Source organism: Podarcis liolepis, assembly GCF_965112155.1.
Source record: "Podarcis liolepis genome assembly, chromosome: 2".
NCBI classification, from domain to species: domain Eukaryota; kingdom Metazoa; phylum Chordata; class Lepidosauria; order Squamata; family Lacertidae; genus Podarcis; species Podarcis liolepis.
This window is the reverse complement of record NC_139555.1, coordinates 93,484,269-93,511,952: the sequence shown is the minus strand read 5'-3', so window position 1 is coordinate 93,511,952 and position 27,684 is coordinate 93,484,269. Positions and strand designations below refer to the sequence as shown.

The window sequence follows — 27,684 nt, the reverse complement described above, 5'->3', positions numbered from 1 at the left end:
ACAGAGCTATCCTGAGGGCACTAAAATGGGATTGCTAAGAATGTTATAATTGTCTTCATGCCTAAAGCCTGCTCGATAATAAATTGCAGCCACACAGGCACTCGGAGCAGAAGCCACATTCGATACAACACCCACAGCTGTTTTAAAAATAACTTTAATAAAAAGCTCCTCTGATTATTTCTGTGAAGACTTTTAGAACTTCCTTGCCCAATTATCTCCAATCAGGCCTGAGAGTTCAGTTCCAGGGTTAAAGAGCTTGCAGTTTCATTATAGATAAGCTCAGGGATATTGATTTGAGTGAGCCTCTCTCACTCTTTTTTTTCTTTTCCGCCTTTCGGTTGGAACTAGCTATCTGTGGAGGGCAGAAAGTTTTCAAATACTGGGGCTCAGTGACATGATTGTAATGGCAAAAGAAGCCAATGCAGATCAAATGAGTCCATTGGAGCCCATTTTATTAGGTCCTTTGGACATAATTAACTCTATGTACTAAGGATATCCCTCTTCTCTTCTCTTCTCTTCTCTTCTCTTCTCTTCTCTTCTCTTCTCTTCTCTTCTCTTCTCTTCTCTTCTCTTCCCTTCCCTTCCCTTCCCTTCCCTTCCCTTCCCTTCCCTTCCCTTCCCTTTTTTCCTCTTCTCTCCTCTCCTTTCCCTCTCTCTGTAAATTAGTTAAGCCTGGCAAAACTCATGTGACCCACCAAGATAAGTGCAGTCTGTCATCTATAGAGGAATACCATGAACCCAAAAAAGTGACCTGTTTTCGCTGCCCACCTGGTTCCACAAAAATGGGGGGGTTGCCAAGCATCTGCCAGACCTTGATAAGTGGCCAGTGGACTGCATTTAGCTTGTTGCATCTTGTCACTGTCACTGAGATGCCCTAAGACTTCAGAGTGGAAGGCACACACACTTTAGACTCTGTCATCAGCTATGGACCATTGACCACTGGGAGGCTGCACCCCATCTTCAAGAAAGAACATCACACAGCAAGTTATGATTGGTCTAGAATTAGGGCAACTGCAAGGAGCCTGCTTTCCTACTTCCTGCTTGAAAGAACACTTGGCTTCAGCTACCAGCTGCCTGAAGAACAGAAGACACAAACTGGCTTCTGTCATTGGCCAGAGGAATAAAGGCTGTTGAATCTAAGGAAGAGCACCAGCAAGGGAAGATCTGCCAGGCTCCAAATTGCCTGTTTACAACTCTGTCCAGGGAATGTCAAAGTGATCTCTTTCCTTTTCCTTTGCCATCTCCTCTCCCTTTTCCCTTGTGTGCCTTTATCAGTTTAATTGTTAATTCTGAAGGCAATGCCTGTCTTTCATTTTTGTAAATTGATAAGGGTGGCTTTAGGAGGCAATATTTGTCAGAAAAGCAACAGGAAAAATACCCTGATAAATAAGTTATGCAGACCTGGGTTAGGTTTTGTTGTTTTTTTTTCCTGAAAGGGAAATGCCTTTGAAAAAAATGGGCCTTAGTTCTAAGAAAGCTGCATAATATTAATCAATCGTGATCCCACTTATTTGGGAGCAATCCCCACTGAATTCAAATTGTGTACTCCTGAGTAGACATAGTTAGGATTGCATGGCAAGTGATGTATTCATATTTTTTTTAATTATACATTTTAAACAAACAACAAAATTGCTTCATTTTTTAAATATATATTTTCCCGTTGGTTCATGGCAGATAACTATAAATAAACAGAAGGGTGGTGCTATGTTTAACTGGGAGTGCGGCTGCACTTTTACCCCACCCCAACATCATGTCTCCTTTCTTCAAAAACCGCATGTTGCACATGGTTTCAAAGAAGCTCCAGTTCACAAGCAGCTCCTTGTGCATAGGGATTCCGTGCAGCAAGGATCCCTGCTTGTTCCTGTGTCCTGAAGACACTGATCCCCTACACATCAGCAGCTGTTCTCATGGCTGTTGACAAAGGACCTTTTCCACAATGGCTCCCCTTTTATAGAATGCATTCCACAAGGAGTCTCACCAGGTACCTTTGTTATATATCTTCTTTAGGCACCAGGCAAAAACACCCCTCTTTTCCCAGGCCTTTGGAGGGGGTATTGTATTTGTTTATTATATTTGTGTTTTTATATCATAAACCGTCCTGTGATCTTCAAATAAAGGGTGGAATAATTTCTTGTTGTTGTTACTATTATTACTATCACAATGTTTGAGGATGCATTAAAAATCCAGCTCTGATCCCTGATTAAGGCAGCACTGCCCTACAAAAGAATTATATGATTACGGCTCTAATACACCACTTAGAAATGTCTGCTATGTACATTTATTATATCATTCAGCCACTTGAATATCTTACACAACAGAGGAAGTCCTTGAAAATTAGCTTTCTTTCTGACATGCATTTTTCATGGGGATGTGTGTTATGGAGGTGGTACAATCAGAGTGTATCACCCTACTATTGCCTATATGACAGATCTCTCACTTACTGGGGAATGCCTTTCCATAGTCTCAGTCATTTGGGAAAAGATTAGACAAAAGTAATGAGGGAGGCAGGATTTATGGGGCTGTTTGGTTGTCACGACTGTTTGTGTCTCTGAGCTTCATATCTTTGAGATTTCCCTAAAAGGGCTGTACAGTCTCCATTCCCATTACTCTACAGTAGTCTCATTGACTTTAATAGGACTACCCTGGAGTTAATGAGATGTAGACTGCAGCAATAAAGTGCAGATGAAGTGGAACAAAGAGCTGTGTGGAATGCATGAGCCAATAAAGGCATTTGGGGCAGGTTATTTTGATTGGAAGAGCATCATTTTATGTTGATTTAATCTGAAATAATTTGGTTGATAACCTAACACACTGTTTGTTTGCAAAATATTGGGCACACAGCTTTTATGTGAACATTGGTGCAATTTCTTGAAAGTTCACAAAACCTGGCAAAAGAGTTTCTGCAGCTTGTCAGGGTACATGTTAAAAAAGAGAGAACAGTGTACTGCAACAGTCTTCATTAAGCCATCTCGGATTTTGTACAAAGTGGTGTTTGCCACTTCAGTATCTTAGCATGACGATTTGAGAGGTGGAGAAATAGAGAAGTCTGAGAATGGGGATCAAAGGCCCCAGCTGTGTGAGGCTGCCCCCCCTCCACTAGTGATTGGACTGACTGAGGGAGAGTCAGGAATAGATCTGCAAGCAAAGGGTAGACAGATTTCCCCTATGCTTCAAATCACCTCCACATTACGCACCAAAGCCTTCAGATAACTTTATGACAAGCGCCACAAGCAATTAGACAGAGTTTCTGTGTCTCATGCCAGAGGAGCTCGTACCTCTGAATGTCGGCATCCCAGCTCTTAGAATTCCTATTATTAGTTTCCTTCGCAACAAAATAAAATGGAGAAAATTATTGTTTGGGTACTTTGACTCAAACATTATGCTTATAGATTCAGGTAGGTAGCCGTGTTGGTCTGAGGCAGTCGAAATATAAAAATAAAATAAAATAAATTGTCCAGTAGCACCTTAGAGACCAAATAAGTTAATTTTTTTAACTTGGAGACCAACTACTGGACATTTATTTTTATTTTTTTATATATTATGCTTATAGCTATGCTTCAATACAGCTTCGTTCACTACCAACACCCAAAATCTATTGCTCGTTAGCCAACCTTCTACAGGACAGGGTTGATTTTATCCTGAGGCCATGAAGAGAGGAGGCCAAGCAGCGAATCTGCCTCATGCAGCTTGATCAAACTGCTCCTTTGTATGCCAGCTGTAGCTAAGATTGCCAAATTCTAAAATCATATTGGAGTGTCTACCTAACCCTTTGACCACGCAATTTTCCATTTTGTCTGAAATAGCAGTTCTAGTGCAGAACTGACCTCACAGGGCAAGTCAAGATGTAAACATGAACCAGCTTTTCTCTGCTGACGAGGACAAGGGCAAATACTCCGTCCCTACCTAGATCCAATCTAATTAAACTTCACACAATACATCTATTGAATTTGCTTTTTAGAGTCCTAAACCCTCAAAGACTGGAATCTTTAAGAGGCAAAATCTGATTAGATTTGATGGCTCTATCTTATTCTGTTTTCATACCTGTTTGTGAGGGCTCTGGGAGAACCCAGTGTGGCAGTGTGTCCATGTTCCCCCACAATAGCCTTCATTTTAGAGAGTTCTGTGTACTCTGGAACTCAAAGTGAATCCAACAACTTAACCATGCCCATGTTTGTTCCTTCAACACAGTCTTCTCTGTGGATGTTCATAGATCACTTGATGCTGGATGTTAACAAACTTTTACTAAGGTGCCTAGCCATAAAGTAGGTCATTGAGAAACCCTACACATCACCCCATCATCATGCTCAGTGAAGGATCTGCCCCTGGCCACCCAACTGCTGTTTGAATACTTCCAGTAAAGAAGAGCCCACTATCTCCAAAGACAAACTATGCCTCTGTCAACAAGCTGTTAAGTTGGGAAGTTTCTGCTAATGTTTAGCCAAAAACTCTTTCCCTGAAGTTTCCACCCATTGATTCTAATGATAACTTCTCAAGCAACAGAGAACAAGTCTTCTCCACCTTTTGCATGGCAGCCCACTAAGATCACTGTCACAACTCCCTTTAACCACACTGACTTCAACACATCATTATATACTGGAGGTTCATATTGCCTACAGATACATTATGTGATTGGTACCTTTAAAAAACTCAGACAGCTGATCAAACCCCCACCACTACCAAGCCCAATACATTGTAAGCAGGGAATCAGAATATAACTTTACACTAGAATTTGAGGTTTCGGTATTTCCACAGCCTCTTCTATTCCATACTCTGGTCTGCATCAGAAACTCGAATAACCCCTATTGCATAGGTTAACTTATATCCTTTCTCTTTATATGACTGGAATAAATCTGCTCTACTTTCATACCATAAAAGCCTTCCTGGGTTCTATTTACCAGCCTGTCATTTTGGGTCTGAAAGGCACACGTGTATCTCTTGTTGCCAGTGCTCCATTTCTTCTCCATATCTTATTGTTCAGGCAGGCATGCAATTAATCCTATTACAAACTAATGGATTTACATTGGGATTACATAGAAATGTTTAGTGAGCCGAAGGGTTCAAAACAGGGCCTTTTTTTTTGGCACAAGTGTTCTCTAAACTCTCATTTTCTGCCTCCCTCCACTGTGAATACAAATTATTTCATTCCTAAAAGGAGGGCATCCTTTTGTAGTGGCAGGTTGACACATTCCATTTTTGAGTGGAAGGCCTGTGAGGACCTGAAAGTTTATTAGTAGTCTGTAGCAGAAGTGACACTTCCTTTAGCAAGCCTGCGATGTGCCGACCTTCCCATCCCAGTGAACAGCAGCAACCTCACAGCTAGGAAGATAGCAATGTGGCTCTACCCCATTGGATGAGCCATTTCTGGCCTATAATTATTTCACTCATCCATCCATTACTTTATAAGTTTTATAGCCTGACAGGTATATCCACCTTTCTTCTATGATGGAACTCAATGCAACGTACATGGAGGTGCCAGATAGCATTCCATCCAGGCAGTGACCACATCTACTTAGCTTCAGGAAGCTGGTGGTCTCAGTGCACCTATACCCAAAGGATCTGGGCAAGATATTTAAAGTAGTTTGTAAATAATACCAACCATGGCCTCAAGGTGTTGTCTGAAGGCATATGTGGCTGACACGTACTAAAGCAAAGCAAATCTGAGTAGACCACCTGAGAACCACACAAACATTCCCTTGAAATCCATGACGAAAGACAGGTAAGATACAAATGCAAGATGTTGCCATATCCATGCTGACAGGGGCTGATGGGATTTGCTGTCCCCGTACCACCTGGGACACCCCTGACACAATGCAATAATACTGAAAATGATCACCCATAGCAAATGCTTGTTGTTGCTGTTGTTGTTTAGTCGTGCCTGACTCTTCGTGACCCCATGGACCAGAGCACGCCAGGCACTCCTGTCTTCCACTTCCTCCCGCAGTTTAGTCAAACTCTTGCTGGTAGCTTCGAGAACACTGTCCAACCACCTCGTCCTCTGTCGTCCCCTTCTCCTTGTGCCCACCATCTTTCCCAACATCAGGGTCTTTTCCAGGGAGTCTTCTCTTCTCATGAGGTGGCCAAAGTATTGGAGCCTCAGCTTCACGATCAGCAAATGCTTACCAGCATGGAAATTCCTCTCTTACACAGCATCCAAGAAGACTCACCAATTTTAGCTTTGACCACCATCAAAGAAATCCAAAAGGCATTGATAGTGCCCCTATTATAAGCCCTTGGCAACTATGGGATGTTATAGGGTTGCATTTTAACTTCTCATTATATTGGATTGGAGCTGAAGCCTTCGTATTTGGACTGTTCATGTGTTTCACTTTCTTTTTCCTATTCGCTTTCTTATTTGCTTAGGATTGGGACGGAACAGAAAGTGAGTAGATTCTCCCTCCTTGAAAAGTGAGGAACGGCCCCCTGATTGTTTGTACATAGTGCTTAAAGGATACTGGACACCTATTATCAGCTAAGCGCAAAGATTATGGGCTTTGGCGTCCAAGCTGCCTCTAAATTGTATGGCACCTTCCCAGCAGAAATTCCTCTACAGAATGAAGACTGCCATCGATGCAATGAATTTGGAGGATCCTGTCTCAGGAGAAGTAGCCATAGGGATTTTGAAGGAATTTGACAGGATTTTGATAAGATTGTCAACATTTATGAGGGTGGGGTTGTTGGTTGTTTACACTTGACAGAATTTCACTGCTTCTATATTTTTTCAGAGCCATGGAACCATGAGCGAGGGAGAATGATGTGATGCATAAACACACCCACCCACCACCTACTACCAATTTTCTGTAAGCCCAAGTCAGACTTGTTTCTGTACATCTATATAATTGCATTGTTAAAGATCTATATGCAACTTTCAGTATAAGATTATATAATAAATACTATACTATACTATACTATACTATACTATACTATACTATACTATACTATACTATACTATACTATAGTCAGGGCTCCCCCCCCCCGTCAGAGCTCACCAGAACTCAGTTCCAGCACCTGTCAGGTGGGCACCATTGCCATTACAGTGGTACCTCGGGTTATATATGCTTCAGGTTACATATGCTTCAGGTTACAGACTCTGCTAACCCAGAAATAGTGCTTCAGGTTAAGAACTTTGCTTCAGGATAAGAGCAGAAATCGTTCTCCGGTGGCGCGGCAGCAACAGGAGACCCCATTAGCTAAAGTGGTGGCTTCAGGTTAAGAACAGTTTCAGGTAAAGTACAGACCTCCGGAAGGAATTAAGTACTTAACCCGAGGTACCACTGTATAAGATAACAAGGGAAGTGTTTACGGTGAGTTCTGCCAACTCTTTTCCTAGAAAAATAGCACTGACTGTACTATATATTATATATGTAATATAAGGAGAGCCAGAGTGGTGTAGTAGTTAGAGCACTGGACTAGGACCTGGGAGACCAGGGTTCAAGTCCCCGCTCAGCCTTAAAGTTCAGTGAGTGACCTTGGGCCAGTCACTGCCTCTCAGCCTAACCTACCTCATAGGGTTGTTGTGAGGATAAAATGGGGAGGAGGGAAATCATGAATGCCATCTTGAGCTTGGGGTAGAAAGGTGATAAATAAATAAATATAATTAATATGGGAAGCATGTCAGTATGCTACTGTATTATTTAGACAAGAACATTATCACATACACACACACACATCACACTGTATATAAAACAGGTTGAGATATAATACAAGATAGATACATGCACCATAGTAGGATTAAATATTTAATGAGGACTGGAGTATTGCTTTATTTTAGATACATGCTTGACAAACCTAATCCTTTATAGTGAACAGTGCAGGTTTATGAACAGGGACCAGGCAAAACCCTCCCTGTTCCTGTTAGAAATTTAATACATTAGTTAGTGACCCAGATTTCAAGATGAGAAGGAGCTTTTAATACCTGGCAGGAGCTCACATCTGTGTGGAAAAAAATGGTAAGAACATTTGATCTATCATGCTGAGGGTGTGACATACAGCTTTGTGTTCTCTCTCTCTCTCTCTCTCTCTCTCTCTCTCTCTGTGTGTGTGTGTGTGTGTGTGTGTGTGTGTGTCCTTGTATTGCAAGGGAGCCAAGTAGAGAACTAATTTGAAAACGTGTAGGATTTTTGGATCCCTGCATTCCAAGCGCTAGCCACATTTTTGTCCCTGTGCCCTAATGGTGCGGGTCCTTGTCGTGGATGCTGTGGGAAAGCCATGCCTTTCACAGTTAATCCCAGCCAAGAGATAGAGGATGCTCAGCGGATAAAAGGCTTGCAGTCCCAGCTGGGGAAAGAGTTCCATTATTTCCCAGCTGCATAGGACATTCTGCACGGCTCAGTTTTGCCTGGATGAGCAGTGTGGCTTTCCGAGAGCTTGTAGCAGTTTGGCAGAAAACTGTGAAAGATCCTGAGACGTTTGGCTGCTAAGATCTGTAAGTACAAAATTGGGCTGTCTGTTGCAATGTGAATAATGCTGGAAGGGAAGCTTCATTTTCTTTTGTCTCTCCAACACTCCCCCCCCCACCGCCTTGTAGTGATTTGCATTAGCATAAGAGAGATAGAGAATAAAGGAGACTGACTGATTGCCCTTCTCTTTATCTTTAACCATTGCATTTTATAGAGAAAGAGAAGGGTCTGCTGCGTTTCTCTTAAATCTGTGTTCATGCGAGGGGGAAAACCTTTATAAAAGAGGGTGCTGATACCCAGACACCAGAATAGGCATATTTCTGAGTATCTTCCGACAGCTCTTGTGTGTGTGTGTATATATGTGTGTGTGTTGGTGTGCCCGCGTGCAGCATTTAATGGGTAGCACACAGGATGACAGTGCTGATTTTAGCACTTGCACATGGCTTTAGACCCTCGCGTTTAAAAGGTAAGGAAGATCACAGTGGCTTGTTTCGTTTTCCAACTGTTCCAACATATGCAAAGCACTAAATGTCTCTTTTCAGCTCATTTCACTGAGTTTCAAGGAGGAAGTATCCTCACTAGGAGTGTGCCCAGTGGATCTTTTCTTTTCTTTTTTTGTTTAAAGATTCGGACCAGAAAACAAAATGTCAAATTAAAATGAACTGAAGTTCATGAGGCGGGGGATTGGTGTGGTTGTTTTTTCCCACTTCGAGATCAATAAGTTGTGTTTCTGTCACTTCATTTGTATGCTAGATGAGCTGTTGTATGTTATGAAAAGTTTGGAATGCTTACAGTACCAGAAACTAGAAGATGTGTGTGCATTTTATGCCAAAAGTGCATGCAGTGCCTGATGGAGCAGTTTGTGGTTTCTGCAAGTGGGTGTGATCAAGGCTTCTGTGTGGATTCAGACATTTGTTACTTCTTTAAATAGTCTCGCCTTTCAAACACATCATTTAGTGCACGGTGAACAGTATAAGGCAGGCATAAGCCAATGTAGTGCCCTCCCAAATGTTGTTGGAGCCCCTCCTATCAACCCCAGCCATTCTGGCCAGGGGTGGTCCGAGTTCTAATCCAGAAACCTCTAAGGGGCACCATGTTGGCTGTCCCTGATATAAGGGCCTTAAGGCACGTGAGCTATCGAAGGCCAGGTCAGTGGTCCTGTTCATTGGCATAACCTCACTGAGTTCAGAATTGCTGAAAAGGTGTGGTCGTTTATATGCTGATTAAGAGGCTCCCTTCATTTAGTGCTGAACTGCATCGAACTTGCCGACTGCATCGAACTTGCCGATGAGGGAAATACAAAGGTGTGTCCTGTGAGTTGGGAAGAGCGGGAAGCAGCAGGGAGCTTCAGACAGAGCCCTGGAGTATTGTTTTTTAATGCATCCATCATTTGTTTATTAACGAAAGAGAACTACATTTTTACATGCATTTCAAAAAGGGTTTCCATTGCAAAAAATAAATAAATAAAAATTATTTATTTTTGTTGGTTACCAGGAGAGAGAGTAATTTGTCCGTTCTCAAAGACCCTTTAGTTTTAGCCATTTGTATCATGTGGGAAGAGGAAAGGGGGGAGAAATTAAAGTAACCCGTGTGTGTGTGTGTGTGAGAGAGAGAGAGAGAGAGAGAGAGACTCTACCCCTGAAATGTCCACTTGGAATGCTGAGCATGAAGGCAACACAGCCACAATATATCTTCATCAGTGAGAAGCAGCTGCCTCTGCTTTGGTGTTCAGTGGCTTCATGTAAATGATTCAAGGCTCTCATTCTACACAGAATCTAGGTTTCTTTTAAAATACACACTGAGCCACATTTCATGATGATGATGCTTTTGGTGTGTGCATCAATATTTGGTGTGTGAATTAGAATTTGAGCTGGGGCGATGTGAATGTACCCATTGGCTGGCGGAGGAAGAGGAGTGCGACGGGAGTGCACCGCCCCCAGCATGATGCCAGTGGGGTGCCATCGCGGCTGCCCCCTGGCTGCGCTGGATGGCACGCCCCCAGGACACGTGCCCTGCCCCCAGGACGTGCGCCAGAAATGTGAGGTAACTAAAGTTCCTCCGCTTTCCCTCCGCAAACCAAGAACCGCAAAAGCCTTGCTGCTATGTCAAACTATGTCACGGGGTAGGATAATTCCCAGAGATATTCTAGGCTGTGGCAGCAGGCAGATTTGGCTTCTATAAAGGGAGGCTTAAAGAATATAGAGCCCATCATTATTGACCTACACATTACGGAGAGTGAAAGAGAAGTCCAATATGAGTATTGCCACCAGCTGCTTATATAGAAACTCACCACAAGCTGAATTAATGGTTAAAAAACAACTTTCTGATGAGGCCCAGGAGCCTGCGTGGAGTATTAACCAACTTCTCCATCCAGTACACACCTCTGAATCAGATATCAGAAGCTGGCCTATTGAATTACAACTGCTTGTCTTAAATGGGCTGCCTGCCATATATTTAGATGACAATATATGATTATTATTTTTAATGAACTGCTCTGAGATTGGTTTGTTTTTACAAATTACAAACGGAGCTAATAATTGCTTCTATTGTGTAACATACTCTTTCCGCTGCTTAGGCAGAATTTTCTTCCCTACCTTGAGTGAGTGTTGCTTATATTTTCTGCTGTCTCTGGAGAGTCATGTGATGACAGTTATTCTTCCTGTGGTTCTTGTGCCATTACCTCTTGGACAGTCTTGCTGGGGTATCCAAACTAGTTATGGTTTCATCCCTCTCAGCTTCTCCCTATGGCTCATCTGCTCTTACATCTGCAAAAGTGACTCTGGGAGTAAATCTTCGGTGTCTGCAATTTCATCTTAGTGACTGTTCGCTTTCTACTTGTACTCTGTATGACCTGAGATATCCTGAAGTCTCTGAGACTGTTCCAGGGTGTCATTTGCTGTCTTGGCTTTGTATCATTACATTTGAATTTCTGAGGAATGGTCTCAGTACTTTGGCTTTTTATCATAGAATTTCTGTTTTTCTTTTTTGTCAATCCAGCTTTGTTTCATCCTGTGATGATCTGCCGCTCTAGGCTTCAGAAATGAGTCTTTGGCAGGTACCCTGGATTTGAGCCTTCTTCTCCTTAGCATTTGAGAGGGCAAGTATCCCAATTCCATGGGTAGTTTAGTCATCTATAGTATGGATCTTGTCAATGTTGCTTGACATTGGTCAGTATCTACTTTGCAGTTTGAACACATTCCTCTGCCAGAGCATTGGATTGTGGGTAATATGGACTGCTGGTAGTGTGACTCAAACCCCACTCTTTTGCAAATCCATGGGATTCTTCAAATTGGGATCCATTGTCAGGAAATAATTCATCACAAATGTCATGCCTTGAGCGTCCTGCCTTTGTCTGGATGAGGTGCTTTTCAATTACTTCAATGTAACAGCTACAGTGTAATAATCAACCACTAGCAAGTAATGCTTTCCTTCTAGTTCAAATAGTTCTGTAGCCAGTTGCTGTCAGATTCTGCGGGACATCTCCTTAATTATCATGGTTTCTTTGTTCTGTTTTTGTTGTTTTGAACAAGTACAACTGTCTCCAACCATCTTCTGTTCATGCCAGGCCAGTAGAGCGTATCCCTTGCTCTCCTCTTGCACAATACCATCCCAAGGTGTCCTTTGTGGAGTCTTTCCAGCTTCTCTGGAATTGCTTTTGGCATCATTTTCTATTGTTCATTCTTTTTTATCATTCCAGAATTTTCTTATTGCCAAAGGAACTTGATGCCTCTTGCTAAACCATCCTCTACTTATCTCCACTAGCTTTCAAGATATTCATTACATTCTCTCTCTCTCTTCTTTCTGGATTATTTCTTCCAGTTTGTTTGTGGTTGCAGGCAGGTGTGATATCATGTGCACATGCTCTTCTAAGTCTTTCTTTTCTTCCCATTGACATTTTCCGCACAGTTGTGTGAGAGCAGATCAGCTATGGGGAATGTCTTTCCCATGCTTATATGTTACTTTTATGTTGCAGTGTTGCAGTTTTAAGATCATGTGCTGAAGACTTGGGGGAGCAGAAGTTAGAGGTTTCTTTAGTATGCTTTCGAGGGATTTGTGATTGATTTCTGCAGTTTCAAATTACCCATAAATGGTGCTGATGAAATTTCTGACACCCAGCAAATAGTTCTTTTTTGATTTGGGCATAATTCTAATGAATAGGTATTCATGCACTGGAAGTATGCACCACAGGAAGCCCTTCCTGCAATGTTGGCATCAGTCTGTCTCGAGAGACTATGGAGCAGTGTGCCACTGAACGGTGCCTAGTGCAGTAGTTTGGTCTGCTTGTTGAGTAATACTCTGAGCTCCAAGCACCCGCTGAAGCAGGCAGATAGTGGAAGGTTGACTGGGGGCTGCCCTGCATAAAGTGGGCAGCACCTGACCAGTGAGACATGGTGATCTCTCCCACCAATAAAGACAGCCTGTAGTGCTCATACCTTATGTCAATCAGGTTGAGCTTATAACCTCTGCCTCCCGTGTTATTTTTGCTGCATTAGCCATGCCGAAGTGACCTTTCTGGGGCCAAAGGAAAGCAGAACAATACATTTGGCACCAGTTTGGCTGCAAGAGCTTCCGAAAGGAGGCATCTTCCATTCCTGTATGTAGTGGAGAGTTTCCTGCTAACTGCCCCCTCTATATGTAGTGCCACGCATCATATCCCATCCCAATCCTAAAGGTATCCAAGTGCCCCGAAGCATTTGGGGGGGCTGTAGGGTGCTGCAGATGGAAATGGGGGCAGCAGAAACCTCATTCTGTGAACAATCACTCTGTTCTGTTCATGGAAGGAAAGTTGAGATCCATGGTATAATAAGGAGGTGGGAGTAGTTTCCAACATAACTTGCATACTTATGTTCAAATGTCTGTGCCTGCAAAGGTACATGTGCAGGTATTGTGACTTAAGCCTCTGCTTGCACCATTGCAGCACTTAATGTGGATAAGAGGGAGCTGTAAGTTTCAAAGTAGAATAAGAGGTTCTTAAACATGACACTAGAAAGATCAGTCTTGGAGAAGCAATGCCATATAAAGGCTTGGCCAAGAAGAATGCAGTCCACTATTTCATATTGTCCAATATTTGGCTCAAGCAAATGTTGGATCCTAAGCGTCTCTAAAGCAGGTTTCTAATAGCTGCATGCAATGAAGATGTTTACATATGCTGTACTTGATTTACCCCCTCCCATAATCTATGTTACTTTCCTTTGAATTCATTAATTTGCATAGCTTTAACAGATCTCATAAAGTTTCTTGTATCATCCTGAACTGGCTGCTTGAATTGGACTAATTATGGATGAATTGGAGTTTTCAGCATAAGCTCAGCTTCTCAGGATTATACATTGTAGCTCTTTCCAATCACATTTGGATAAACTAAATGGGTATTAGCACTGTTAATAAAAGACCTGTTCCTTCTCCCTGGCCCATGGCTTCTAATCCCCTGACTAATAAAACAGTCAAATCCCATTCTCTCATGCTCTCTGTTAAATTATCTCTTCTTTACCCATATGCTACTGTTTCCAGCAAATTCTCCCACCACAAATAATTTTAGCCTCTTTAATAGCTTGCCCCATGAGTATCACCATCTTCACAGACACATATTCTTTCAGCATGGTGTTGTTTTAGCGAGGATGATTTATTGTGTGTGATTTTTACTTCCTAAAAACAACAAAGCAACAAAGGGATAAAGAATAAAAGGAAACCACAGCCATCTAATATCTGTAGTTGTCAGAAAGGGGAGTCATCCCCCCAAGATATCTTTGTAGCATAGATTTGTCTCCTTGTTTAATTAGGGGAGATCTGTCACAAAATTGGACTGTGTATCTGTTCTGCTGCCTTTACATCTAATAATTTGAATTTTGTTTTCATTTCCATCACAACTATTTGTGTATAGCTTCCTACAACATGCAGACTCTGTGCCTGTGAGTTTAAATGGGTCCTTATTTTCATGTTAATATGGAACTAAGCTCTACATTTTCATATGTACACATAGGATAGACCAGTGCTATTTTTCTAGAAAAAGTGGTGCCAGAACCCATCACAAACATTTCCCTTGTTCTCTTATAATGGCAATGGCCTGAGAGGTGCTAGAACTTAGTTCTGGTGAGTTCCCGCTGGAGAGAAAAAAAGTGCCCTGGGATAGACTCACATGACCATTTCCCCCAATATGGTGCCATCCCCTCTTAAAGTGATACCTTTCTGCATCCCAAGCTTATAAATAGTTCTACACCAGTTTGAATCATTGTCCCAACCCATGGTTGAACATCTGTAGACCTCAAGATCCATGAGCTGACCTAGTTCATATTCCATCTGCCATATGGTTGCCTCAAGAGCTTGGGGCAAGTGCAGGTAATATCACAGATATCTGTCCTGCTGCACCTTACTATGTAATGGTAGACTGAACAGCTTCCTTAATTGAGAAGACTCACTTTGGGTCTAAATAATGTGCTATTCTGTGTGTATGGTTTTATTTTATGTGAAGTAGCATTCAGGAATGAGATTCTGTCCCCACCCCCCACCCCAGAAAGTCTGATCTGGTATAGTCCGTTAAGGAATCTTAATAGAATCTTCACAAGACTTTGCAGAACAGGAAGGTTTGCTCCAAAATGAAATGTAATATGGATCTGATCAGGTCACCTGTAGGCAGTTAGGCCAGCGTTTCTCAGTATTGTGGGCACTCTGTGCAATGATAGCTTTTTAGCACTTCTTGTGCTGAAATCCAAATCAGTTCAATCTCGGCTGTGCTTGCTCTACTTGCGTGTCTCTCTGTGAGAGAGAGTATGTGTGTGTAAAGCAAGATATCATTAATATCCCTTAGCTTTTTTTCTAGGAGAAGATTCTGGGGTTATCAGATTCGCACTGCGGGATCTGTATGGATTTCTTATAAGTGGAAGGAAATCGGGTTACCACAGCGTTCTGGAAGATGGGAGTACGTTCTTTACTTTTCATACCAGATAATGTGCCTACAGCCTGTTTCTTTTATAAAAAAGATCAAATTGAGAAAGATAGTCAGAAACACTGCCAGATTTATTCATTCTTCTTGGCAGCATTCTTATTAAGAAAGATGGAAAACAGCGGAGTTAAGAGAAACAAAAACTCATTCTGCCAACCAAGAGAAGTTGCCACTATTCACAGAGGGAGCAGCAAAACCCCGAAGTTTAATAAAGGCAGCCAAGTTATTTTTGGTGGAATGCCAGTCTGCTCTTTTATTGAGTTTCATCCGCATTGTTCTATGTTCAAATATAGATGAATGACAAACTAGTTATTTCGGTTATTAGTGTGTACTTGCTTCACAGATTGCTTATCTCTTTTCTATTCCATACGTCTACCCTGAAAAACGCTTGCAGCTTTTATTTCAAAAGATTTGAACACAGGTCTCACTGGTTCAATATTCTAGCTGCTAAGCACTATACCCAACTAAGTTCTTCTCAGAGTAGAATTAATTAGTCATGCTTATTAATTCCAGTGGGTCTACTCTGAGCAGGACTAGCACTGGTTACAATCTTTTATGTTCAGGTGCAAATTTCAGAAAACAACAACAACAAAAATTATCTGAACAGCATGTCGTTTCTGAGCTCTTAAAACACTAAATATTCCCAGGAAGTGCACGCAGAGGTATCTGTTTGACCAGCATGGAATCAGGATTATTGAGTTTATTTATTGGAGCTACATTCTATCTTTCCTCCACGGAGCTCAAGGTGGCATACATGGTTATCCTCCTCCCCCCCTTTATCATTGCAGCAAGGATGCAGGTGGCGCTGTGATCTAAACACTGAGCCTCTTGGGCTTGCCGATCGAAAGGTTGGTGGTTCAAATCTGCGTGATGGGGTGAGCTCCCATTGCTCTGCCCCATCTTATGCCAACCTAGCAGTTCGAAAGCATGCCAGTGCAAGTAGATAAATAGGTACCTTTGTTGCAGGAAGGTAAATGGTGTTTCTGTGCCCTCTGGCTTCCATCACGGTGTCCCTTTGTGCCAGAAGCAGTTTAGTCATGCTGGCCACATGACCCAGAAAGCTGTCTGTGGACAAATGCCGGCTCCATCGTCCTAAAGTGAGATGAGCGCGGCACCCCATAGATGCCTTTGACTGGACTTAACCACCCAGGGGTCATTTACCTTTACCTTTATCATTGCAACAGCCCTGTGAAGTAGGTTAGGCTGAGAGGCTGTGACTGGCCTAATGTCATCCAATGAGTTTTACAGTTGGGTGGGGATTTGAACCCGTCTCCAAGATCCTAATCCAACACTTTTACCACTATACCATACTGGTATAGTTGGAATAGTTGGACTAGTTCAAGAGTGGATAAACTTTTTTTTCTGTTGAGGGGCAATCATTTTGGGGTTGCATGCTAGAGCAGATGCTTGACACAACCAGAAAAATAAATATTGCGAATTAGAATTCAGAATGAAGATCTGCTCCAGTTTTCATCCTGACTACTTCAGCTTAGAACTCTGAATCCTATGCAGGTCTAATCAGAAGGAAGTCCCTCTTGATTTTGTGAGGTTACTCTCCTATAAATAGAGTGAGAGAGAGAGAGAGAGAGAGAGAGAGAGAGAGAGAGAAATTTATGATTGCCGATTGGATATTTTTTTAAAAAAATAAATAAAACCAATCACTATAGCAACTATTTTGGAAAGTAAGTGAAAGTAATTTCTTTCTAAATTTAGTGTGTAAACACACACACACAATTAAGTGAAAGGGAGGGGAAGCAACAAATAGAAAGGAACTTAGACGGGGTGGGTGTGGCATCATAAAGTTATTTTAGGACTGTTGCGCACACTGGCCAGATTGCAGGATACCTGTCTTTGACAATATCAACTTTGGGTGTGATCCAGCACAACTCTTCTTATATTCTTATGTTCAGTTGTGTGGTCACATTCACAGTTGTGTGGTCACATTCACAGCCATGGAACCCACTGCATATATTACATCTTTTTTGTTATTCACTTTTAAAAGAATGTAATTCTTGCTTCAGGATCAAATTCAGATCAATATGTATCCGATCTCCAGTTTTAATAATAGGCTATGGATTGTTGCCCACTATATAATTTGTCCTGAAATTTCTCTGTGGTTTTTGTTACTGAAACACTAAAGGTCCCTGTGTTCTAAAGTTGGAGTTTATGTGACTAGGGCATAACAAGGAATAATCTTTTGTACATACTATGTTAGAAATTAAATTACCCTTTAAGCAAGCCATTAATCATGTTGAAGCAGTCTAATGAGACTGAAATAAAGAGAAAGAAATAGCTGGGCCAACTTGATGCCACAATGAATCAATATCATTTTATCAAGATTATTTTTGCCTATTCCCCCTCCCTTTTACCTCTCAAGTAACATATTGCCAAAGAGGGAGTTTCTTACATACCCTGTTCCACTTAATAGGCTTAATAGCAGCTACAGGTCTCATTCCTTTTTTTCTGCCCCTTACCCCTTCAGCTCCTTTTTCATCATTCTTCATCTGAATGGGGTGGTCCTTCTTGGAGGATAAAAGCCTGATGATGACCATAAGCTTCAGGTAGGCTTCTGAGTCAAGGGTGGTAGGTCCCAAACTACTTACTGCCTTTTTTTATATAACAACCAGCACATTGGGCTGGGGCCAAGAAACAAACCAGCAACTAGCATAACTGTTTAAGCACTGCTGAGTTGTTTCCTAAAGGCTAAAGCTGTACCTACCAGATGCAGACCCAATAGGTAGCACCACATACATAATTGGAAATAACCTAATCAAGTTCAAGGGCATGGAAAACTATAACCAGGTTATATCTGTCCAGGAAGTGCTAGGATGTTCCAGCCTTAGTTGGATAGGGTGAGTGGAGCCACCAACAAAAGTTACCTTCCAGAAGCTGGTAAGCAATGTGGAGGACTTAAAAATTATTTCCATGGCAAGAGTTCCTCCACTGGGAAGATTATGTGAGATATTGTGCGGCCTTCGTGAAATCTCAGATGGCCCCTTCATACAGCCCCTTCCTTTTCCATTTGTTTGTTTTCCTGCCACCTGTGCAAGGTGCAATCATGTAAGTAAATCACATGTAAGTTTCAGGTCTACTGTATATCCCTGCCACCACATCTCTCCAGCCTCCATGCAGGCAAGCAGGAGGCATTATCGCAGTTCAAAGGTGCATCCAAGCCAGGCAAAAACATTCAAGAAGGGTGCAGGTCAGGGGTGGTGAGGGCAGTAGCTTGGGAGAATTGGGCATGGCCTGGGTCAGGTGCCATGGACTGGATAGAGAAGCCCCGAGGGCTTGTTTCAAACCCTGAGCTAGAGGTATTCCATGTGCTATAGATGCTACTTCAGTGTTACTTTTAAGGATATGTAAAACTGCAATGTGTTGTTACAATTAAGGTTACCAGATTTCTTTCAATGAATCCAGGGACACTTTTCAACTTCCTACTAAATAGATGGATTTGTAAATCCGGGGACTGTCCCAAGTAGTGAGAGACTCCAGGGGGCCTTGTGCTTACCCAGGGCTCAGTTTCCTTCAAATGAAGGTCCATGGACACGGTGGTGTCTTTAGGATATATGATTTTATTTACACATATATACAAGCTGAGCATAGGAGGGAGGGACTCACTGTGTTAACATTCCCATAGATCATGTTTCCCCTTTAGGTTTCCAGGGGACCCCCAAAGTCCAGCACAGAGCAAGACATGCCTCTCTCCCAAGCTTCCAGCTCTCACACACAACAGCTCTGGCTATTGTGCTCCTATATACCAGCCAGGTGTTTAGGGGTGGGGGGAAAGCAATTTATTCTATGGCACAGAGCAACCTCTTTGGAGATGCTCTAGAGGAGGTTGGTACAGCCAACCAAAACCATTACCTTGACAAAGGAGTATATATATGAGCCAGTAATTTGGCTTACTTCTATTTAATATGATGTTTTGAACAGTGCACGAGTACCTAATATATCACACTTTTTGAGGTTCATATCCTTCCTTTTTGTTTCTTGCTGTCACTCCAGCATGAAGGATGATCATTTGGACATCCTTAAGAGGATCAGATATGTCAGAATTATTTCTGTACACTGCCAGGCCATTTGCTATGCTAATGGTGCTTATAATGCATTACAGAACTATATATAATGTGCATTGTCTCCATAAGGACATATATTTCAAAAGAAGGAAGTGCTTGTTTTATTTAGGCTAGAGGATCAGTCTTGGTAAATTTTCTATCTGCAGTACATCACTCTTTAGTAAACTATTAGATGGAAACATACTGCATTTTAAGCAAGGGAAATGGCAAGAATTTCTAGGGGATATGTCCCATTTAAGTCTGCTTGGTGTCACTAGAACATTACAAACAAGCTGTGATGAACAAAAAAAATCTAGTTCTATGCTTCTTCTCAGCTGATCACAGACTGCATATCTTCATTATTAAAGCTGGCTGAATCAATAAAACAGATTTTGTGTTCATTCTCATAACGTTATTTTTGTTCCTTTCTCGTGTGTTTTCATAAAGATTTATTTCTTGTACATATGGTTCACATCCTCCAATGGTCTCAATCTATTTTCAAGTTTGAGAAGATCCTCAACTGTTCTTTTTTATGGTCAAATTGATCATGCACTGACTAGAAGAGTTACGTACTATAAAATCAGGATTTCTCTACAAGCTGCTGAAAGGAAATTTGGGCAGCTTTTGAATTATGAAATAAATCCCCTCCCCTCCACACACTCACATGCACACAAATATATGGTGGGTCATTGATTCTGTAATGGAGTGGGGTGGAACACTGATCTCTCGATCTCTCTCTCGGGACAATACCTGGAGCTTAAAGTGAGAACTTCTCTTCCTCTCTGTGGTTTCTCATCTGGTAAGCTCCCTGTGTCCTTGGGTAGGCATTGTGGAGCTGTAGGTGTTTGGCTTTTCGGGTGAATCTGGCTCAGTGAAAAATGTCTGTGAAGTCCCTGGCAAGGGTTCACATCCATCAGCCATCAGCAGAAACCTGGTTCTGCTCTTCACTTGGTAGGAAAAACCTTTCTGAAAACCAGATCACACTCTTCCTTCCACGAGCCTTAAGGATGGGGCCAGGGCAACTACACTGTCTAATAAATCTCTACAGGGAACTGACTATATATACTAGAGCTGTTGCATTCAGCTCTGACAACTGGTTGAGTACTGTATAATTTTGACAGGGCCTGGGTCTCTTATCAAATACATTGTGGGGTCTCAGAAGATCGCATTACAAGAAATGGAGGGAGCAAATGCTTCAGACTTCACTCCCCTTAAACCTTTTTTGGGTTATTTAAGTCTACCATCTTAAACCAAATTTGGTGGCTATTCCCTGCAATGAAGATGTTTTGGTGTTCAAAGTTAAAAAACACACAAAACGCCTCACACACACTGGCTCATTGCTCTTCTTGGTCATCCACAGCTGCTGCTGTAGCCATAGATATATTTGCTTATCTCTTGAAGTTACCATGGCATGCAAATTGTAACACTACCAACTTGAAATAAATTGGTGACAAAATAGGAATGAACATGAACTTGGAAACTTTCAAGAGAGATTATCAGGGCTAAAGCTTTCATCCGAGAAGAGCTTTATTGATTCAGAAATAAACAGAATATCTAATCAAACCGTTTAGCAATGGTTTATGTTTGACAGAAAAATTATGATGCCCTTTTGGTGATCAGATTGTTAGTTTCTATGTTTGCATCTTATGTTTTTTTCCAAATGTGTAGTCCAATCCTGTGCAAATTTACATGGAAGTAAGCCCACTGTATGCAAAGGGACTTACTCCAGGTTCTAGTGAGCATGCGATTTTAACCCATAATAATTATAATAGCCTGTCTTTTATACAGCAGAATTTAAGTATTTAAAGCACCTTAGCCATAGGATCATAGTAGTGTAAAGTAAGCCAGTATTATGGACCCCAACTGCAGAATAAAAAATAAAGAAGTAGAGCAACTATTGCCTTGCCTAAAGCCACCCTACTGAGCTTGTGGTCTGGGTGAAATGTGAACTGGGGTCTTTCCCTTAGCTGCTTAAACACACATATAAAAAGGAACAAACACACATCTGAGAAGTGGAAGATAGCTGCACCTGTAGTGCCTAAACAAACCATTTTCAGGATATATGGAGAAACATTTCAACAGTAATGCTGAAAGACAAAGATTGCATTTGATTTAGGATACATAAATCTTTCCTGTCTTGTTAAAAGATTAGCTATAACCACATCAAACTCTTCAAACAAAGCTCGGACTATTTTAGATTGAGCAAACAGTTTAGAGCAGGAAAGTGATCAGGTGAGGAACGGGAACTTTTCAGTATTGTTGTTGTCAAAAGCTGAAAATTGCTTCTTGATTTAGGGTCCCTATAAAATTGTGCAGAATTGTTTGTAGAGTGAATGAACCCATAAAACCATTGTTCTGTGCATGGTGGATAATTTTACATTTTGAAACATATCCCTATTGTTGATTGTGGTGGTGATGGCGCCACTTTATGAACACTGTAGCCATTTGGAAAGACTAGTGTTATAGAAAAAGTACTGAAGAAACCCATTTAATATCAAGCAGACATTATTCAGAACATAGTTACATGGCTATACTTGCTGGAATGCATCTTGCACTTAGCATGTAATGTAACCTTGCCCAGTGAGTACCAAAGTACCCACAAATCTCTGATGTATTGAAGCATTCAGATATTCATCATGGAACGACAGCCTTGGAAGAGCTTTGTGAAAACACAATGGCATTTGAAATGCCTTTGATGTCAATAACAAAACAACAGAATGTGTGCATTTTTTAGATGTTAACAAAGTAATATGTGGACATTCCAGTCTTTCACATGATGTGAGGAGTGCCGTTATTGTCAAAGAACTTACTTCCAAATATGCAGCCGTAGATTGCATGCAGCCTAAATTAACCAAACATGCCAGATGGAAAAACACCCTAAAGATTCCAGTAAATTAATTGTTTTGCTTTCAATCTATTAACTTAAACCAACTAGGCAGACAGAAAATAAAAGAAAGAAAAGAAAAAAACTTTTTGGATCCAACTGAATTACATTTAAGTGGTAGACCTTTGTGTTTTAATATCTATATCTCCATAGAAACAAAGAACGTAGCTCAAAATATAAACAAAATTCTGAACATAAATGTAACTCGGTTCCAGAGACTAATAGGCCCAAGACTTACCGTACTTTTCGCCCTATAAGACACACTTTTTCCCCTCCAAAAATGAAGGGGAAATGTGTGTGCGTCCTATGGGGCGAATGCAGGCTTTCGCTGAAGCCTGGAGAGCGAGGGGGGTCGGTGCGCACCGAACCCTCTCGCTCTCCAGGCTTCAGGAAGCTATCCGCTAGTTGTGGGAGACCCAGCTCTCCCAGGGCTAGCGGAGAGCTTGCCTGCACCCAGAAGCTTGGGGCGCGCTGAGCTCCGCACGCCCCAAGCTTCGGGATTAGCGCAGCGGTCCGCTAGCCATGGGAGAGCTGCGCAAAGTTGCGGCTCTCCCACGGCTAGCGGAGACCTTGCCGGCACCCAGAAGCTTGGGGCGCGCTGAGCTCCGCACGCCCCAAGCTTCGGGATTAGCGCAGCGCACCTGGGGGGGAAATAAATTTTTTCCCCTTTATTTCCCTCCCAAAAAACTAGGTGCGTCCTATGGGGCGAAAAATATGGTACTCTCCACAAATATACTGAGAACAGAGGTTCCCAAGCCTCATACTGGTGGTCTTCCGTGTGTGACTTTGAAGAAGAGCTGTGGCTGCTCAGTCATAACTGAAGCCTTCCTTTTCACTCTGTGTTGTCTCCCCAGTAACTAGCAAAGCAATCCACAAAGCAATCCCTAGCTGCAGTAGCTGCTGAAGGCTAATAGGATTGACATCAGTTCTGGTGGTCCTTCCTGTGCTTTTTCTCTCCTGCTGTTTGTGCATGTCCAGAGTCAGTCCAGGCACAGAGTAAGTCTTTTAAAGCTATACTTATTTCTTCTTCTTCTTCGTCATCACCATCATCTTTATCATTTACCTTCCTTTTACTCTAACGTCCCTATGGCAGGCAACAATATCACAACACAATATGAAAAACAATTTAAAACAGCTTCCAATCACAAAAATAAGATGGGTCCTAAAAATACATGCAGCACTTCATTTATTTGCTGTTGTTGTTGTTTAGTCGTCTCCGACTCTTCGTCACCCCATGGCCCAGAGCACGCCAGGCACTCCTGTCTTCCACTGCCTCCCGCAGTTTGGTCAGACTCATGCTGGTAGCTTCGAGAACACTGTCCAAGCATCTCGTCCTCTGTCGTCCCCTTCTCCTTGTGCCCTCCATCTTTCCCAACATCAGGGTCTTTTCCAGGGAGTCTTCTCTTCTCATGAGGTGGCCAAAGTATTGGAGCTTCAGCTTCACGATCTGTCCTTCCAGTGAGCACTCCGGGCTGATTTCCTTAAGAATGGATAGGTTCATTTCTTACCCTGTCACAACTCTTGTTCCTCTCTTCCACCCTCCATGGAATCTTAGAGTGGAAGGGGTCACAAGGATCATCTAGTCCAGCCCCCTGCAAAGCAGGAATCTTCTGCCCAACATGGGGCTCAAACCCACAACTCTAAGATTAAGAGTCTCACGCTTTACTGACTCAGAGATGTTCTTAATGTTACTACAGCCTACAGCAAAAACAAACAACTATAGATTCCACAAATGGCATACTGAGATGGCAGCATTACATTATTCAATTTCTTATTCAAAATCACTCCAACGTGGCCCCAAACTATTCCTTTGTCTCCCTAGCCAATTTTCTTTTATTTGATAACTTTTCAAACAAAGCTATAACCCAAACCATTTTATAACAATACTATTTCATAGCTCCATCCAAATCCAATAACTGGTAGACTTGGGGTGTGTGTGTTTGTGTGTGTGTGTGTTGGGGGGCGGGGAAATGTAGGTGCTGTCAGCAAAGAAATTTTGATGGCTGAGGCAAAGGGTGAGACAGCTTCTTCCCCTCCCTGCCTCCTAACTGTATGTACATAAGCCATCTAACCTGTAGATCAATGTTATTTCTACAGAGGTGATGGGGGAGAATCCTCACAATAACGGCATACACTAGGCTAGCTCTGGGGTACAGGGCAGACTGTGGAAAACACACAGAGAACTCTGTCTGCTTCAATCCATCAGCATTTGCAGTTGCATCTCAACTTCAAAAACAGCAAGTAGAGCTCTCCCTTCTTATCTCCCAAACACCTAGTAGAATATATTTCAAGTCTTTGCATAAACAGGGATCCAGGTTAACTACAGTGATGGGAATCTTTTAAAAACTTACCTCTTGGTCACATATGAGCAACACAGCTTGTGCATGCTTCTCCAGCATTAGCACACCAAGTGTTTGGCTTATAGACTCCTAAACAGGTAACTTTTTTTTAGCACACCTGGAACCGCAATTGCATCACATCCAAGTGTGTTCCTCTTCCAATCCTTTAGCACAGGAGCATGGGACTTTCAGCATCTTGACATGGACAGAGAGGCAGTGGTAAGCAGCTGGTTCTCTTTGGGGACAGCATATTTTTTAAACATGTTTTTCTGCTCGCCTCTGAAACAACACAATCTGCTGTAACTTTAACAATATCACTTTGAACTGGGGGGGGGGGGGGATGCTTCACAACGTGTCTCCAAAAATATTCAGTAAGACACGAGAGTGTTATCTGTAAGTTTTTCCATATGTTTGGTGACACTTGCTTTAAAATTAGCTACAAAGAACTGCCTTTTTGACAAGACAGTCTGTGACAAGTTGTTAAAGAAAGTTATTTATTCTAATATTAATTAGGGGACCCTTAGCCATCCTGCAGCAAGAATGTGAAAGTGAACAGTAAAGTGATTTGTGAAAGGGGCAATTCATCTGGTGGCAATATAACATTGTATTGTATTATAAACATTTATGTAAGACTTTTATATACAATATAATTATTATATGGTATGGTATGGTATGGTATGGTATGGTATGGTATGGTATGGTATGGTGTGGTATGGTATGGTATGGTATGGTATTATACACTTATGTAAGACTTTTGAATATCCACATGGAGTGTTATAGCCCTTACAAAAACCCTTTAAAGGAGATTTTCTTTTTCTCATTTTGCAGATTGAGAAGGGGAATGAGTTGAAAAATGAGTTCATGACAGAGATTAACCTCAACACTGGGACTCTCTAATTTACAGGCTTCTGATTCAGAGGGCTCCCAAATTATTCTAAACATACTCATTTTAACGTTGGAACATATGAAGATGCCTTAATATATATTTAAAAAAATCCTTCCAGTAGCACCTTAGAGACCAACTAAGTTTGTGATTGGTATGAGCGTTCGTGTGCATGCACACTTCTTCAGATACACTGAAACAGAAGTCACCAGACCCTTATATATAGTGAGAGGGTGGGGAGGGGTATTACTCAGAAAGGTGGTGGGAATGGGTGATTGGCTGATAGGTGTGGTAAGCCTGTTGACGACTGTTAACAACTGCAATTGGTCTTACAGGAAAAAGCAAGGGGTAAGATAGCTAAAATAGCTTTATCATGTATAATGAGATAAGAATCCAATGTCTCTATTCAGACCATGTCTCTCCATGGTTTTAAGTTTGGTAATAAGTTGCAAATCAACAACTTCTCTTTCCAGTCTATTTCTGAAATTCTTTTGTAATAAGCTACTTTGAGATCTTGTATCGAATGTCCTGGGAGATTGAAGTGTTCTCTGTCTTGTGATTCCTGATGTCAGATTTATGTCTATTTATCCTTTGGCGTAGGGTTTGGCCTGTTTGTCCAATATAGAGAGCTGAAGGGCACTGTTGTGTGGGGTCTGAGTCCAATTTTAAGTAAAGGCGGTATTGGAAAGTTGTCTGTGAGCCTCCTGGATGTAATCAGTTTTGTTCATGATGACGGGGTCTCTTCTCTAAAGGAATTAAATGAATTCTTTAGTTTTGGGCATTAAGGGCAGGATTTTTTTCCTTTTGCTTAATGGAGGATACTTCCTGGAAAGGGGAAAAAAGTTTTTCCCCAGGTTTTTTTAATATAACAAAGGTAAAATCACTTAGCATGATAGCAGAACCTTTCCATCTAACTTACTGATATAGACCCGGCTTCATCCCCTTAAAAGAGATTTAAAAAGCCTACAATTTGCATCCAACTCTAGCAGAAACTTTAAAAGCTAGAGACGTTTCATCTTCTTTTCTTTTCTTTTTATTAAAAAGTTTGCTGCAATGGCCAGCAATGGCGGATTTCCTCTGATCGGGAGGAATCCGCTCTGTGGAAATTAGGGTCTGGACCACCACGGCGAGGCGGAGACCCATTAAAAACCACAGGCGGGAGAAGCCTGTGGACGTGGGATTCGGCTGGCACCTTTTGCGCCTCCCCTACTCACGGGGAAACCCGGTTTTGGGGACCCAGAGCGACGTGGGGTGAGCGGCGCAGTGCTTCGAATCGACTGCTTCTTTCATGGAGTGAAGCCGGATTGCTGTTGCCGGAGAGTGCTGACTTTTTCCTGTGGACAATTGGACTCTAAACAACTACCCGTGAGTAGAACGGAAAATTGGATCTCTAAATATCTTAATTTGGCATCGAAACAGGAAGGTTCCAAACAGGAAGTCCGCCTTCCTCTTTTGTGAATAGATTGAAGCAAAGACGTTGCAAGCTAAAGCCTGGAAAGTCTTATGTAAAGGATTAAATCTCCATCGGTTAAAATTACTAAACCCCCCTTGGAAGCAGGAGAAGGGGGGGGGAATTTTAGATTGTTCAAGCCTGCAGGAGAGAGAGTGAAGAAAGATAAATTACAACCGTTTTGAACCTGGGAACGGGCTGCCAGTAAGATTGACGTTTTGGGAAAGTTCATTGACTGTGAATAAGACGTATGTTGACAGATTGTTAAACAAGAGAAATATATTGTTTCCATTGTTTCCTTTTGCACTTAAAAAGGAGTAAAAAAACCCTGAAAATCGAAACTAACTTTGTTGCTGGATCTGCGCTTAAAAGGATGGATACAAATAGAAATTGTTTCCTCTAGAGGGAGCTTTTGAAACTGTTGCAGGAGTGGAGCTGGGGAATTTTCCAGCTGCAGAGATTAAAGACCGTGAGAATCAGAGATTGACCTTGGACAAGAATGTTGACAGAAGAAGCCTTGGTGATTGCATTTTGCAAGACAAGTGCTTTATTGGAACAGCTTCATGAGAAGACGGACATGATGATTATTAAATTGACAATTTGGGACAAAAAATGACTGATTTGGGACAAAAAGTGAATACCTATGCAGAAACTACTCAGGATTTGATTCAGGAATCTGTTTTGACATGGCAAGCTGTGGAGAAGACGAAGGAGAAAGTTGTTGTTGAACCTCAAGTAAT

General features: G+C 41.8%; 1 protein-coding gene across 6 annotated transcripts in view; it reads left to right on the top strand.

Annotated features, from left to right (window-relative positions):
* The first annotated feature begins 8,006 nt into the window (after positions 1-8,006).
* The window catches only part of CNTN6 (contactin 6), a 193,842-nt gene continuing 174,164 nt past the window's right edge, over positions 8,007-27,684 (top strand). For 4 of the 6 annotated variants that reach the window (XR_014522923.1, XR_014522924.1, XM_083491366.1 and 1 more), the window contains exon 1: positions 8,007-8,422. The gene's annotated coding sequence lies outside the window, so the exon portion shown is untranslated. Of the gene's footprint in view, positions 8,423-8,759; positions 8,863-9,678; positions 9,761-27,684 lie in introns of those variants that run through there. The other 2 variants (XM_083491367.1, XM_083491368.1) reach the window with 2 other exon arrangements.